Genomic DNA, 14,958 nt, shown 5'->3' on the forward strand with positions numbered 1-14,958 from the left:
CAAACTGTATCCTTTCACCTTAGAAGATATACAAACAGAAGAAAAACAGCGCCAATCTAAGTGCAGTATTTTTAGATCACAGACATTTAATTTGTAAAGTAATACACTCACTCTCTACCAGAAAGTTTCAGGCACATCATGTTTTAAAAAGGTCTCTGGGGGACATCGCAGGGCTCCCGAGGAGAAGTGGTTTCTCATTCAGCTGTGTCTTTCGTCCGGTGGCGCCGGTGGTTCCCAGCGTCGCACGGCCCGGTGTAGCAGCGTCAGGGAAGTCCGTTCGTTGGTCGTGGGGGCGCACTGCAATGACGTTCTTTACGTTTTACGTTGCACGCGTTCGGAGCATGCGTGCTCCTTCATCAGGCATCTCGACCACCATATTGGAAGTGGTTCAAATAGGGAAAGAGTAGTTCTGATTGGTCGATCGAGTTAGGGTGCCACCCTGTGGGGCGGAACTATTACGACCAGGGCATGGTGTTGATAAGCTATGTGTTGCAGACTTGCTGCATATTATTATTGTGCGTGTGCCTATATAGGAACTTGGCCATTGTGAAGGAAAACTTTAATTTATGTGTATATGGATAAAAATTAAAAATTAATAATAGTGGAAAAAATGATAAGAGTTGGGATTTTTTATTATTGTTAAAAACACGAAAATATTTGTAAAAAGAATTTTGTAAAAAGAATTAATAAAAAATGGAAATAGATATAAAAAGATTATTAAAAATTGGAAATTAAAAATAAAAATAATAATAAAAATAAAAATAAAAATAAAGAGAAATAAAGAGAAAGGGCAGAAAAAATAACCAAGGGTATATTTCTTTGGTGGGTATTAAGACGTAAAGTAGTAAGAGAAATGTATATTGATAGAATTTGATACTGTAAAATTTGATATTATAAGATACAATGAAAAATGATGTTCAATAAAAAATAATGAATAAGAAGTAAGAAATTTTGTATTAAGATTATATATGTTTACATTTGGATACATGTACACACACATATGTACATATATATATATATATATATATATATATATATATATATATATATATACACACACACACATGTGCATAGATACACATACAGTGGGATCTGAAAAGGCGCGTTAATTTTGATTTGTGGTAGGGGAGGGGGGGCGGGGGGGGGAAAAGAAAGGAAATTTAGGTCTCGTTAGGAAGGTATAGTGGATAAAGATTAAATAACTGAGTTGATTTCTATGTCTTCGTTGAGGCCTCCAGGCGTGAGAGTGTCCAACGTGTATATCCAAAAAGTTTCTCTCTTGCAGAGGCGTTTAAAACGCTCTGCGAGGGAGAAAGATCCAGGTATCTGTTCAAGGGCCCAAACTTGCATGCCCTCTGTAGACCCTTGGTGGTGTTCTTTAAAGTGTCGTGGGATGGTGAGATTGGAATCCCCTTCTACTGATCGGCGATGTTCGCCAAACCTCTTTCTTAGGGTACGAATGGTACGCCCAATATAAAGTAGGTTGGAAGGGCAGCGGATCGCATATATTACGAACTCAGAGGAGCAGTTGTAAAATTCTTTCAGTTGGTACGTATTACCCTTAGTGGTAAAGGATTTTTGGCGGTGGTGGACGAATTTACAGGTAAGGCACTTTAGTTTTTTGCATTGGTACATGCCCTTCAGGGTGAGAAATGTCCTGAGTGGCTTTGGCTTGTTATTGGTTGTTTTCATAAATTTTTTTTGTTGTTTTTTATAAATTTTTAATTTTTATCCATATACACATAAATTAAAGTTTTTCCTTCACAATGGCCAAGTTCCTATATAGGCACACGCACAATAATAATATGCAGCAAGTCTGCAACACATAGCTTATCAACACCATGCCCTGGTCGTAATAGTTCCGCCCCACAGGGTGGCACCCTAACTCGATCGACCAATCAGAACTACTCTTTCCCTATTTGAACCACTTCCAATATGGTGGTCGAGATGCCTGATGAAGGAGCACGCATGCTCTGAACGTGTGCAACGTAAAACGTAACGAACGTCATCGCAGTGCGCCCCCACGACCAACGAACGGACCTCCCTGACGCTGCTACACCGGGCCGTGCGACGCTGGGAACCACAGGCGCCACCGGACGAAAGACGCAGCTGAATGAGAAACCGCTTCTCCTCGGGAGCCCTGCGATGTCCCCCAGAGACCTTTTTAAAACATGATGTGCCTGAAACTTTCTGGTAGAGAGTGAGTGTATTACTTTACAAATTAAATGTCTGTGATCTAAAAATACTGCACTTAGATTTGCGCTGTTTTTCTTCTGTTTGTATATCTTCTAAAAGGTGCTTTCTACCTTTGAACATGCTGCCTACCTGCTTGTGCTAAAGAAATTCTCCCTTTTCTATGGCTAATTTTACAACTATTAACTATGGATTATAACCTATGATCCTGTTAGCTATCTATTATTTTGCCATATTTACTGCCATATTCAGCAAGGACTGCAAAACTCTGTGGAACAGCAGACTTGAAAACCCTAAATCTGCTATACATATTAACTATAGCAGATACCCCCCTCCCCCCATCCCATTCCTCTCCCCTTTCAAACCCCCCCCCTCCCCCCTTTTTCCTTCCTCACTCCCCCCATCCAGGACATATATAATCCAGCAGCGCAACGCACAAAAAAACATTCTGATTTACTCTGTACTTACACTAGAAGTCTGTGCTTGCAGCTCTGTATTATGGGCAAATAACATACACATATGCGCCCATGTGTGTATATACATACCTATATATACCGCTCACATCAGAGAGATATACAAGCGCATCAACCTGCCTAGATACTCCCATAACAATACTACATATACACATATATATCTCCCTCCCTTAATTTTCTAATTTTATATATTTTTTATTTATTTTTTTATTTTATTTTAATTTTTATATTTTATTTTTTATTTTTTGTATTTTATCATTTTTGTATCTTTTCATTTGTGTATTCTTTGTATTTTTTATTATTTATTATTTATTTTTTATTTTTTATTTTTTATTTTATATATATATTTTTTTCAATTTTTTTCAATTTTTTTCTATTTTTCACTGATACTTTTTTACGATCTTTTACTATTTCTATAATGGACATGCTCCAATCAGTAGAGCATTCCAAATATGTTTTTCTAGATGAATTATTCTCACAATTCCCAAAAGATTTTTTCAAGTTACATTTCGAAATAGGAGAGAATGTGTATATGAAATTATGCACACTATTTAGAAAAATTGAGGATTCAATCATAACACTCAATCACCAAAAATGGGACAAGTTTTTTCTTGAAAACTACCTTTCCTCTAAAGTTACCCCGAGGGGCCTCAGAATAAAAACTAGATGTGCTTTCCTCTCACCCGACCTCCAAACCGAATGGGAACATATCTCCGAATTTTGTTCCCAAAAATGGATCAATATCATTATGAAACAGCGGGATCTCAAAAGCGCGTCTCTTCTAGAAAAGCTAAAAAATCAGGTATTAAACCTCACAAATGAGACACCAAATCTTCCTAGCACATGGCTAGATCTACTAAAGAAAAAAACAAAATTAGATGAAGATAAATTAATAAAGGTAAAACTCCAAAAAATGAGACGAGATGTAGACGACTACAACAATAAAAGGGTCTTCCAATGGAAAACCAGTAACTCTACCCCAGTGCCTCTAATGCAGATTCAATTTCCGTCTTCCTTTCGGCCCTTCAAAACCCACCACTCTTCCACACATCCCTCTCAACATCCATACTCGAAACACACCAACCAACTAACCCAACACATATCATCCTATAATCCAGAACCCATAAGGGAGAACAGCCCTCACACTTTACAACCAAAACCTAAACGTTATAGAAAACCAAAAAGATATATAGAAACCTTACAAAATAAAAAATGTACCACTACTCCTACTGACAGTGTAACTAATAACAAACCTACAAATACCCCCATCCAAAACAAAAATAGAAACAAAAATAATACTAATAGAGGTGAGAACACCCCTCCAGGACACACAAAAAAGAGTAATCAGGTTACCTCTAGTACAACAACCCCGGATGTTCCTGCAAAACAGTCTCTCCAAAGCACACATGACACTAACATTACAGTGGTTCAACAAAAAACCTATTCCCAATCAGTCAAAAATCGTCCTCTCGAGTTTCCCACACAGACAGACGACCAGTCTTTTTTAGTCCTAACCCCTCAACCTGCACAAAAAAGAAAACTAGAAGAGGCAGAAGAGGGGGTAGAAGAAACAAAACCCAAAGAAAAGTTTGCCAAACTATAAAAATCTACAATCTTTCCTCACATACCCTGGTCCCAGGTGAAATCTCCCTGCTAAATAAAGGACTCAACTTCGCACCCACCAGCCATCCCAACCCCTTCACTCTATTTGTGGATCTAAATAAATTTATACGTAATCTTACAGTGAAACGTTTTTTCAATATCAAATCCAACAAAGAAAATCCCAACAATACCACAGAATCCAGTGTGAATAATACCTCTCCTCTATGTACAAAAAATGTATATCAAGATGATCCTTGCCTAGCCATTTTGGAAGAACTATACAATATGAATGAAGACACCGCCACCACCACCAGTCTCTCAGACACTTCTTGTACATACTATCAGCAAGATTCCTCCCCCCCAGTGAAACATACCCCTTTTAGGCCCAAATCCATATTCAACCCCAGCCAGGCCAAAGGCCCATACATACAAAGTTTCTACCAGGTTGTTTATGCAGATATCAAATGTCTTTATAAACTAAGGCCCCCCCCCTTCTCCCCTGCAGCACCACAGGAACAACCTCACTCCACAAGAAACTCGGGCCCTTCAGAATCTAACAAAAAACAACTCCATTGTCATTAAAACAGCGGACAAAGGAGGTGGTGTAGTAATTCAGAATTCCGATGACTATATAAATGAGGCCAACAGATTACTCTCTGATAACAATACATACAAACCCTTAAAAAGTGACCCGCTCCCCCTCTTCTCTCTAGAAGCTGAAGCACTCATAAAAGGAGCCCTTGGAGACAATATTATCACAAAAGCAGAAGCTTCTTTTCTATCCAAAACATATTACAACATTCCATATTTTTATCACCTTCCGAAAATACATAAAAATTCAGAAAATCCCCCAGGTAGACCAATTGTTGCTGCAATGGAAAGCATAACCAGCCCCTTTTCCATCTACATTGACCATTTTCTGCAACCATTGGCACAAAATCTCCAAACCTACATACGAGATGGTACACACCTGCTAGAGATTCTAAAAACCTACCCCTGGGAGCCCACCTACCAGTGGGTGTCCTTGGATGTCAATTCCCTCTATACCTCAATCCCCCATGCCGTTGGCCTTCGGGCAGTAAAACATTTCTTAGCCCTAGACCCATCCCTAAAAACTGCACAAGCAGAGTTCATCTTAGATTCCACAAATTTCTGCCTCACTCACATTTACTTTTCCTTCAACAAAAAATTCTACTTACAAACCCAAGGGACAGCTATGGGCGCCAATTTTTCACCTAGCTATGCAAATTTGACAATGGGCTTTTGGGAAAATTTATATATCTGGAACAACAATCCATATACAGAACATATAATCTACATAGGTCGCTACATAGATGATATCATCATCATATGGGACAACACCGGGCCACCCATAGACGACTTTGTATCACATTGTAATGCCAATGATTTAGGCCTATCTTTCACTTTTGAATCCAGTCCAGACAGTTTACCCTTTCTAGATCTTGAACTTTGCCATATTAACAAAACCATCTTTGCAAGAAACCACATTAAACCCACTGCAGGAAATTCATATTTACACTTCCAAAGTTGCCACCACCCAAGGTGGATCACCAATATCCCAAAAAGCCAATTTAATCGTCTAAAACGAAATTGCACTCATAACTCAGATTACATCGATCAAGGTACCCTGTTTAATAGAAAATTCGAAGACAAAGGCTATCCCCCCACCCTAGTAGAGGAAGCCTTTGCCAAATTCCTGGACACCCAGCTAGAAACACACCTGGTTACACCCCAACTACATGAAACCATGCCGAACAAACAGACTGCCCATTCCCAAACCCACAGCACCAGATTCATTACCCAATATCACTCCCAACACAAAAAAATGGAAAAGATCTTCAAAAACCATTGGAGTATCCTTCTAGAAGACCCTCTACTAAAAACCTCTATAACAGATACCCCCGGGATCACATATCGTAGAGCCCGCAACGTAAAAAGTTTTATTGCCCCGAGCAAATTGAAAACAACCAATAACAAGCCAAAGCCACTCAGGACATTTCTCACCCTGAAGGGCATGTACCAATGCAAAAAACTAAAGTGCCTTACCTGTAAATTCGTCCACCACCGCCAAAAATCATTTACCACTAAGGGTAATACATACCAACTGAAAGAATTTTACAACTGCTCCTCTGAGTTCGTAATATAGGCGATCCGCTGCCCTTGCAACCTACTTTATATTGGGCATACCATTCGTACCCTAAGAAAGAGGTTCGGCGAACATCGCCGATCAGTAGAAGGGGATTTCAATCTCACCATCCCACGACACTTTAAAGAACACCACCAAGGGTCTACAGAGGGCATGCAAGTTTGGGCCCTTGAACAAATACCTGGATCTTTCTCCCTCGCAGAGCGTTTTAAACGCCTCTGCGAGAGAGAAACTTTTTGGATATACACGTTGGACACTCTCACGCCTGGAGTCCTCAACGAAGACATAGAAATCAACTCAGTTATTTAATCTTTATCCACTATACCTTCCTAACGAGACCTAAATTTCCTTTCTTTTCCCCCCCCCCGCCCCCCCCCTCCCCTACCACAAATCAAAATTAACGTGCCTTTTCAGATCCCACTGTATGTGTATCTATGCACATGTGTGTGTGTGTATATATATATATATATATATATATATATATATGTGTACATATGTGTGTGTACATGTATCCAAATGTAAACATATATAATCTTAATACAAAATTTCTTACTTCTTATTCATTATTTTTTATTGAACATCATTTTTCATTGTATCTTATAATATCAAATTTTACAGTATCAAATTCTATCAATATACATTTCTCTTACTACTTTACGTCTTAATACCCACCAAAGAAATATACCCTTGGTAATTTTTTCTGCCCTTTCTCTTTATTTCTCTTTATTTTTATTTTTATTTTTATTATTATTTTTAATTTCCAATTTTTAATAATCTTTTTATATCTATTTCCATTTTTTATTAATTCTTTTTACAAAATTCTTTTTACAAATATTTTCGTGTTTTTAACAATAATAAAAAATCCCAACTCTTATCATTTTTTCCACTATTATTAATTTTTAATTTTTATCCATATACACATAAATTAAAGTTTTCCTTCACAATGGCCAAGTTCCTATATAGGCACACGCACAATAATAATATGCAGCAAGTCTGCAACACATAGCTTATCAACACCATGCCCTGGTCGTAATAGTTCCGCCCCACAGGGTGGCACCCTAACTCGATCGACCAATCAGAACTACTCTTTCCCTATTTGAACCACTTCCAATATGGTGGTCGAGATGCCTGATGAAGGAGCACGCATGCTCCGAACGTGTGCAACGTAAAACGTAACGAACGTCATCGCAGTGCGCCCCCACGACCAACGAACGGACCTCCCTGACACTGCTACACCGGGCCGTGCGACGCTAAGAACCACAGGCGCCACCGGACGAAAGACGCAGCTGAATGAGAAACCGCTTCTCCTCGGGAGCCCTGCGATGTCCCCCAGAGACCTTTTTTAAAACATGATGTGCCTGAAACTTTCTGGTAGAGAGTGAGTGTATTACTTTACAAATTAAATGTCTGTGATCTAAAAATACTGCACTTAGATTGGCGCTGTTTTTCTTCTGTTTGTATATCTTCTAAAAGGTGCTTTCTACCCTTGAACATGCTGCCTACCTGCTTGTGCTAAAGAAATTCTCCCTTTTCTATGGCTAATTTTACAACTATTAACTATGGATTATAACCTATGATCCTGTTAGCTACCTATTATTTTGCCATATTTACTGCCATATTCAGCAAGGACTGCAAAACTCTGTGGAACAGCAGACTTGAAAACCCTAAATCTGCTATACATATTAACTATAGCAGATACCCCCCTCCCCCCATCCCATTCCTCTCCCCTTTCAAACCCCCCACCCTCCCCCCTTTTTCCTTCCTAACTCCCCCCATCCAGGACATATATAATCCAGCAGCGCAACGCACAAAAAAACATTTTGATTTACTCTGTACTTACACTAGAAGTCTGTGCTTGCAGCTCTGTATTATGGGCAAATAACATACACATATGCGCCCATGTGTGTATATACATACCTATATATACCGCTCACATCAGAGAGATATACAAGCGCATCAACCTGCCTAGATACTCCCATAACAATACTACATATACACATATATATCTCCCTCCCTTAATTTTCTAATTTTATATATTTTTTATTTATTTATTTATTTATTTTTTATTTTTATTCTTTATTTTTTTATTTTTTTTATTTTTTCATTTTTGTATCTTTTCATTTTTGTATTCTTTGTATTTTTTATTATTTATTATTTATTTTTTATTTTTTATTTTTTATTTTATATATATATTTTTTTCAATTTTTTTCAATTTTGTTTCAATTTTTCACTGATACTTTTTTTACGATCTTTTACTATTTCTATAATGGACATGCTCCAAACAGTAGAGCATTCCAAATATGTTTTTCTAGATGAATTATTCTCACAATTCCCAAAAGATTTTTTCAAGTTACATTTCGAAATAGGAGAGAATGTGTATATGAAATTATGCACACTATTTAGAAAAATTGAGGATTCAATCATAACACTCAATCACCAAAAATGGGACAAGTTTTTTCTTGAAAACTACCTTTCCTCTAAAGTTACCCCGAGGGGCCTCAGACTAAAAACTAGATGTGCTTTCCTCTCACCCGACCTCCAAACCGAATGGGAACATATCTCCGAATTTTGTTCCCAAAAATGGATCAATATCATTATGAAACAGCGGGATCTCAAAAGCGCGTCTCTTCTAGAAAAGCTAAAAAATCAGGTATTAAACCTCACAAATGAGACACCAAATCTTCCTAGCACATGGCTAGATCTACTAAAGAAAAAAACAAAATTAGATGAAGATAAATTAATAAAGGTAAAACTCCAAAAAATGAGACGAGATGTAGACGACTACAACAATAAAAGGGTCTTCCAATGGAAAACCAGTAACTCTACCCCAGTGCCTCTAATGCAGATTCAATTTCCGTCTTCCTTTCGGCCCTTCAAAACCCACCACCCTTCCACACATCCCTCTCAACATCCATACTCGAAACACACCAACCAACTAACCCAACACATATCATCCTATAATCCAGAACCCATAAGGGAGAACAGCCCTCACACTTTACAACCAAAACCTAAACGTTATAGAAAACCAAAAAGATATATAGAAACCTTACAAAATAAAAAATGTACCACTACTCCTACTGACAGTGTAACTAATAACAAACCTACAAATACCCCCATCCAAAACAAAAATAGAAACAAAAATAATACTAATAGAGGTGAGAACACCCCTCCAGGACACACAAAAAAGAGTAATCAGGTTACCTCTAGTACAACAACCCCGGATGTTCCTGCAAAACAGTCTCTCCAAAGCACACATGACACTAACATTACAGTGGTTCAACAAAAAACCTATTCCCAATCAGTCAAAAATCGTCCTCTCGAGTTTCCCACACAGACAGACGACCAGTCTTTTTTAGTCCTAACCCCTCAACCTGCACAAAAAAGAAAACTAGAAGAGGCAGAGGAGGGGGTAGAAGAAACAAAACCCAAAGAAAAGTTTGCCAAACTATAAAAATCTACAATCTTTCCTCACATACCCTGGTCCCAGATGAAATCTCCCTGCTACAGTGGTGTGAAAAAGTGTTTGCCCCCTTCCTCATTTCCTGTTCCTTTGCATGTTTGTCACACTTAAGTGTTTCGGAACATCAAACCAATTTAAACAATAGTCAAGGACAACACAAGTAAACACAAAATGCAATTTGTAAATGAAGGTGTTTATTATTAAAGGTGAAAAAAAATCCAAACCATCATGGCCCTGTGTGAAAAAGTGATTGCCCCCCTTGTTAAAACATACTATAACTGTGGTTGTCCACACCTGAGTTCAATTTCTCTAGCCACACCCAGGCCTGATTATTGCCACACCTGTTCACAATCAAGGCATCACTTAAATAGGAGCTGCTTGACACAGTAAGGTCCACCAGAAGATCCTTAAAAGCTATACATCATGCCGAGACCCAAAGAAATTCAGGAACAATTGAGAAAGAAAGTAATTGAGATCTATCAGTCTGGAAAGGGTTATAAAGCCATTTCCAAAGCTTTGGGAATCCAGCGAACCACAGTGAGAGCCATTATCCACAAATGGCGAAGACATGGAACAGTGGTGAACCTTCCCAGGAGTGGCCGGCCGCCCAAAATTACCCCAAGAGCGCAGCGACGACTCATCCAAGAGGTCACAAAAGACCCCACAACAACGTCCAAGAAACTGCAGGCCTCACTTGCCTCAGTTAAGGTCAGCGTTCATGCCTCCACCATCAGGAAAAGACTGGGCAAAAATGGCCTGCATGGCAGAGTTCCAAGGAGAAAACCACTGCTGAGCAAAAAGAACATCAAAGCTCATCTCAATTTCTCCACAACACATCTTGATGATCCCCAAGATTTTTGGGACAACATTCTGTGGACCGATGAGACAAAAGTGGAACTCTTTGGAAGGTGTGTGTCCAAGTATATCTGGTGTAAAAGGAACACTGCATTTCATAAAAAGAACATTATACCAACAGTAAAATATGGTGGTGGTAGTGTGATGGTCTGGGGCTGTTTTGCTGCTTCAGGACCTGGAAGACTTGCCGTGATAAAAGGAACTATGAATTCTGCTGTCTACCAAGAGATCCTGAAGGAGAATGTCCGACCATCTGTTCGTGTACTCAAGCTGAAACGAACTTGGGTTCTGCAGCAGGACAATGATCCTAAACACACCAGCAAGTCCACCACCGAATGGCTGAAGAAAAACAAAATGAAGACTTTGGAGTGGCCTAGCCAAAGTCCTGACCTGAATCCTATTGAGATGTTGTGGTATGACCTTAAAAAGGCCGTTCATGCTCGAAAACCCTCTAATGTAACTGAATTAGGACAATTCTGCAAAGATGAGTGGGCCAAAATTCCTCCAGGACGCTGTAAAAGCCTCATTGCACGTTATCGCAAACGCTTGGTTGCAGTTGTTGCTGCTAAGGGTGGCCCAACCAGTTATTAGGTTTAGGGGGCAATCACTTTTTCACACATGGCCATTATGGTTTGGATTTTTTTTCACCTTTAATAATAAACACCTTCATTTACAAATTGCATTTTGTGTTTACTTGTGTTGTCCTTGACTATTGTTTAAATTGGTTTGATGTTCCGAAACACTTAAGTGTGACAAACATGCAAAGGAACAGGAAATGAGGAAGGGGGCAAACACTTTTTCACACCACTGTAAATAAAGGACTCAACTTCGCACCCACCAGCCATCCCAACCCCTTCACTCTATTTGTGGATCTAAATAAATTTATACGTAATCTTACAGTGAAACGTTTTTTCAATATCAAATCCAACAAAGAAAATCCCAACAATACCACAGAATCCAGTGTGAATAATACCTCTCCTCTATGTACAAAAAATGTATATCAAGATGATCCTTGCCTAGCCATTTTGGAAGAACTATACAATATGAATGAAGACACCGCCACCACCACCAGTCTCTCAGACACTTCTTGTACATACTATCAGCAAGATTCCTCCCCCCCAGTGAAACATACCCCTTTTAGGCCCAAATCCATATTCAACCCCAGCCAGGCCAAAGGCCCATACATACAAAGTTTCTACCAGGTTGTTTATGCAGATATCAAACGTCTTTGTAAACTAAGGCCCCCCCCTCTCCCCTGCAGCACCACAGGAACAACCTCACTCCACAAGAAACTCGGGCCCTTCAGAATCTAACAAAAAACAACTCCATTGTCATTAAAACAGCGGACAAAGGAGGTGGTGTAGTAATTCAGAATTCCGATGACTATATAAATGAGGCCAACAGATTACTCTCTGATAACAATACATACAAACCCTTAAAAAGTGACCGGCTCCCCCTCTTCTCTCTAGAAGCTGAAGCACTCATAAAACGAGCCCTTGGAGACAATATTATCACAAAAGCAGAAGCTTCTTTTCTATCCAAAACATATTACAACACTCCATATTTTTATCACCTTCCGAAAATACATAAAAATTCAGAAAATCCCCCAGGTAGACCAATTGTTGCTGCAATGGAAAGCATAACCAGCCCCTTTTCCATCTACATTGACCATTTTCTGCAACCATTGGCACAAAATCTCCAAACCTACATACGAGATGGTACACACCTGCTAGAGATTCTAAAAACCTACCCCTGGGAGCCCACCTACCAGTGGGTGTCCTTGGATGTCAATTCCCTCTATACCTCAATCCCCCATGCTGTTGGCCTTCGGACAGTAAAACATTTCTTAGCCCTAGACCCATCCCTAAAAACTGCACAAGCAGAGTTCATCTTAGATTCCACAAATTTCTGCCTCACTCACATTTACTTTTCCTTCAACAAAAAATTCTACTTACAAACCCAAGGGACAGCTATGGGCGCCAATTTTTCACCTAGCTATGCAAATTTGACAATGGGCTTTTGGGAAAATGTATATATCTGGAACAACAATCCATATACAGAACATATAATCTACATAGGTCGCTACATAGATGATATCATCATCATATGGGATAACACCGGGCCACCCATAGACGACTTTGTATCACATTGTAATGCCAATGATTTAGGCCTATCTTTCACTTTTGAATCCAGTCCAGACAGTTTACCCTTTCTAGATCTTGAACTTTGCCATATTAACAAAACCATCTTTGCAAGAAACCACATTAAACCCACTGCAGGAAATTCATATTTACACTTCCAAAGTTGCCACCACCCAAGGTGGATCACCAATATCCCAAAAAGCCAATTTAATCGTCTAAAACGAAATTGCACTCATAACTCAGATTACATCGATCAAGGTACCCTGTTTAAAAGAAAATTCGAAGACAAAGGCTATCCCCCCACCCTAGTAGAGGAAGCCTTTGCCAAATTCCTGGACACCCAGCTAGAAACACACCCGGTTACACCTCAACTACATGAAACCATGTCGAAAAAACAGACTGCCCATTCCCAAACCCACAGCACCAGATTCATTACCCAATATCACTCCCAACACAAAAAAATGGAAAAGATCTTCAAAAACCATTGGAGTATCCTTCTAGAAGACCCTCTACTAAAAACCTCTATAACAGATACCCCCAGGATCACATATCGTAGAGCCCGCAACGTAAAAAGTTTTATCGCCCCGAGCAAATTGAAAACAACCAATAACAAGCCAAAGCCACTCAGGACATTTCTCACCCTGAAGGGCATGTACCAATGCAAAAAACTAAAGTGCCTTACCTGTAAATTCGTCCACCACCGCCAAAAATCCTTTACCACTAAGGGTAATACGTACCAACTGAAAGAATTTTACAACTGCTCCTCTGAGTTCGTAATATATGCGATCCGCTGCCCTTGCAACCTACTTTATATTGGGCGTACCATTCGTACCCTAAGAAAGAGGTTCGGCGAACATCGCCGATCAGTAGAAGGGGATTCCAATCTCACCATCCCACGACACTTTAAAGAACACCACCAAGGGTCTACAGAGGGCATGCAAGTTTGGGCCCTTGAACAGATACCTGGATCTTTCTCCCTCGCAGAGCGTTTTAAACGCCTCTGCGAGAGAGAAACTTTTTGGATATACACGTTGGACACTCTCACGCCTGGAGGCCTCAACGAAGACATAGAAATCAACTCAGTTATTTAATCTTTATCCACTATACCTTCCTAACGAGACCTAAATTTCCTTTCTTTTTCCCCCCCCGCCCCCCCCCTCCCCTACCACAAATCAAAATTAACGCGCCTTTTCAGATCCCACTGTATGTGTATCTATGCACGTGTGTGTGTGTATATATATATATATATATATGTACATATGTGTGTGTACATGTATCCAAATGTACACATATATAATCTTAATACAAAATTTCTTACTTCTTATTCATTATTTTTTATTGAACATCATTTTTCATTGTATCTTATAATATCAAATTTTACAGTATCAAATTCTATCAATATACATTTCTCTTACTACTTTACGTCTTAATACCCACCAAAGAAATATACCCTTGGTAATTTTTTCTGCCCTTTCTTTTTATTTCTCTTTATTTTTATTATTATTTTTATTTTTAATTTCCAATTTTTAATAATCTTTTTATATCTATTTCCATTTTTTATTAATTCTTTTTACAAAATTCTTTTTACAAATATTTTCGTGTTTTTAACAATAATAAAAAATCCCAACTCTTATCATTTTTTCCACTATTATTAATTTTTAATTTTTATCCATATACACATAAATTAAAGTTTTCCTTCACAATGGCCAAGTTCCTATATAGGCACACGCACAATAATAATATGCAGCAAGTCTGCAACACATAGCTTATCAACACCATGCCCTGGTCGTAATAGTTCCACCCCACAGGGTGGCACCCTAACTCGATCGACCAATCAGAACTACTCTTTCCCTATTTGAACCACTTCCAATATGGTGGTCGAGATGCCTGATGAAGGAGCACGCATGCTCCGAACGCGTGCAACGTAAAACGTAACGAACGTCATCGCAGTGCGCCCCCACGACCAACGAACGGACCTCCCTGACGCTGCTACACCGGGCCGTGCGACGCTGGGAACCACCGGCGCCACCGGACGAAAGACACAGCTGAATGAGAAACCGCTTCTCC

This window comes from Lithobates pipiens, unplaced genomic scaffold (assembly GCF_037356315.1).
Source record: "Lithobates pipiens isolate NorthernLeopardFrog02 unplaced genomic scaffold, aLitPip1_a1.2 Scaffold_30, whole genome shotgun sequence".
NCBI lineage: Eukaryota > Metazoa > Chordata > Amphibia > Anura > Ranidae > Lithobates > Lithobates pipiens.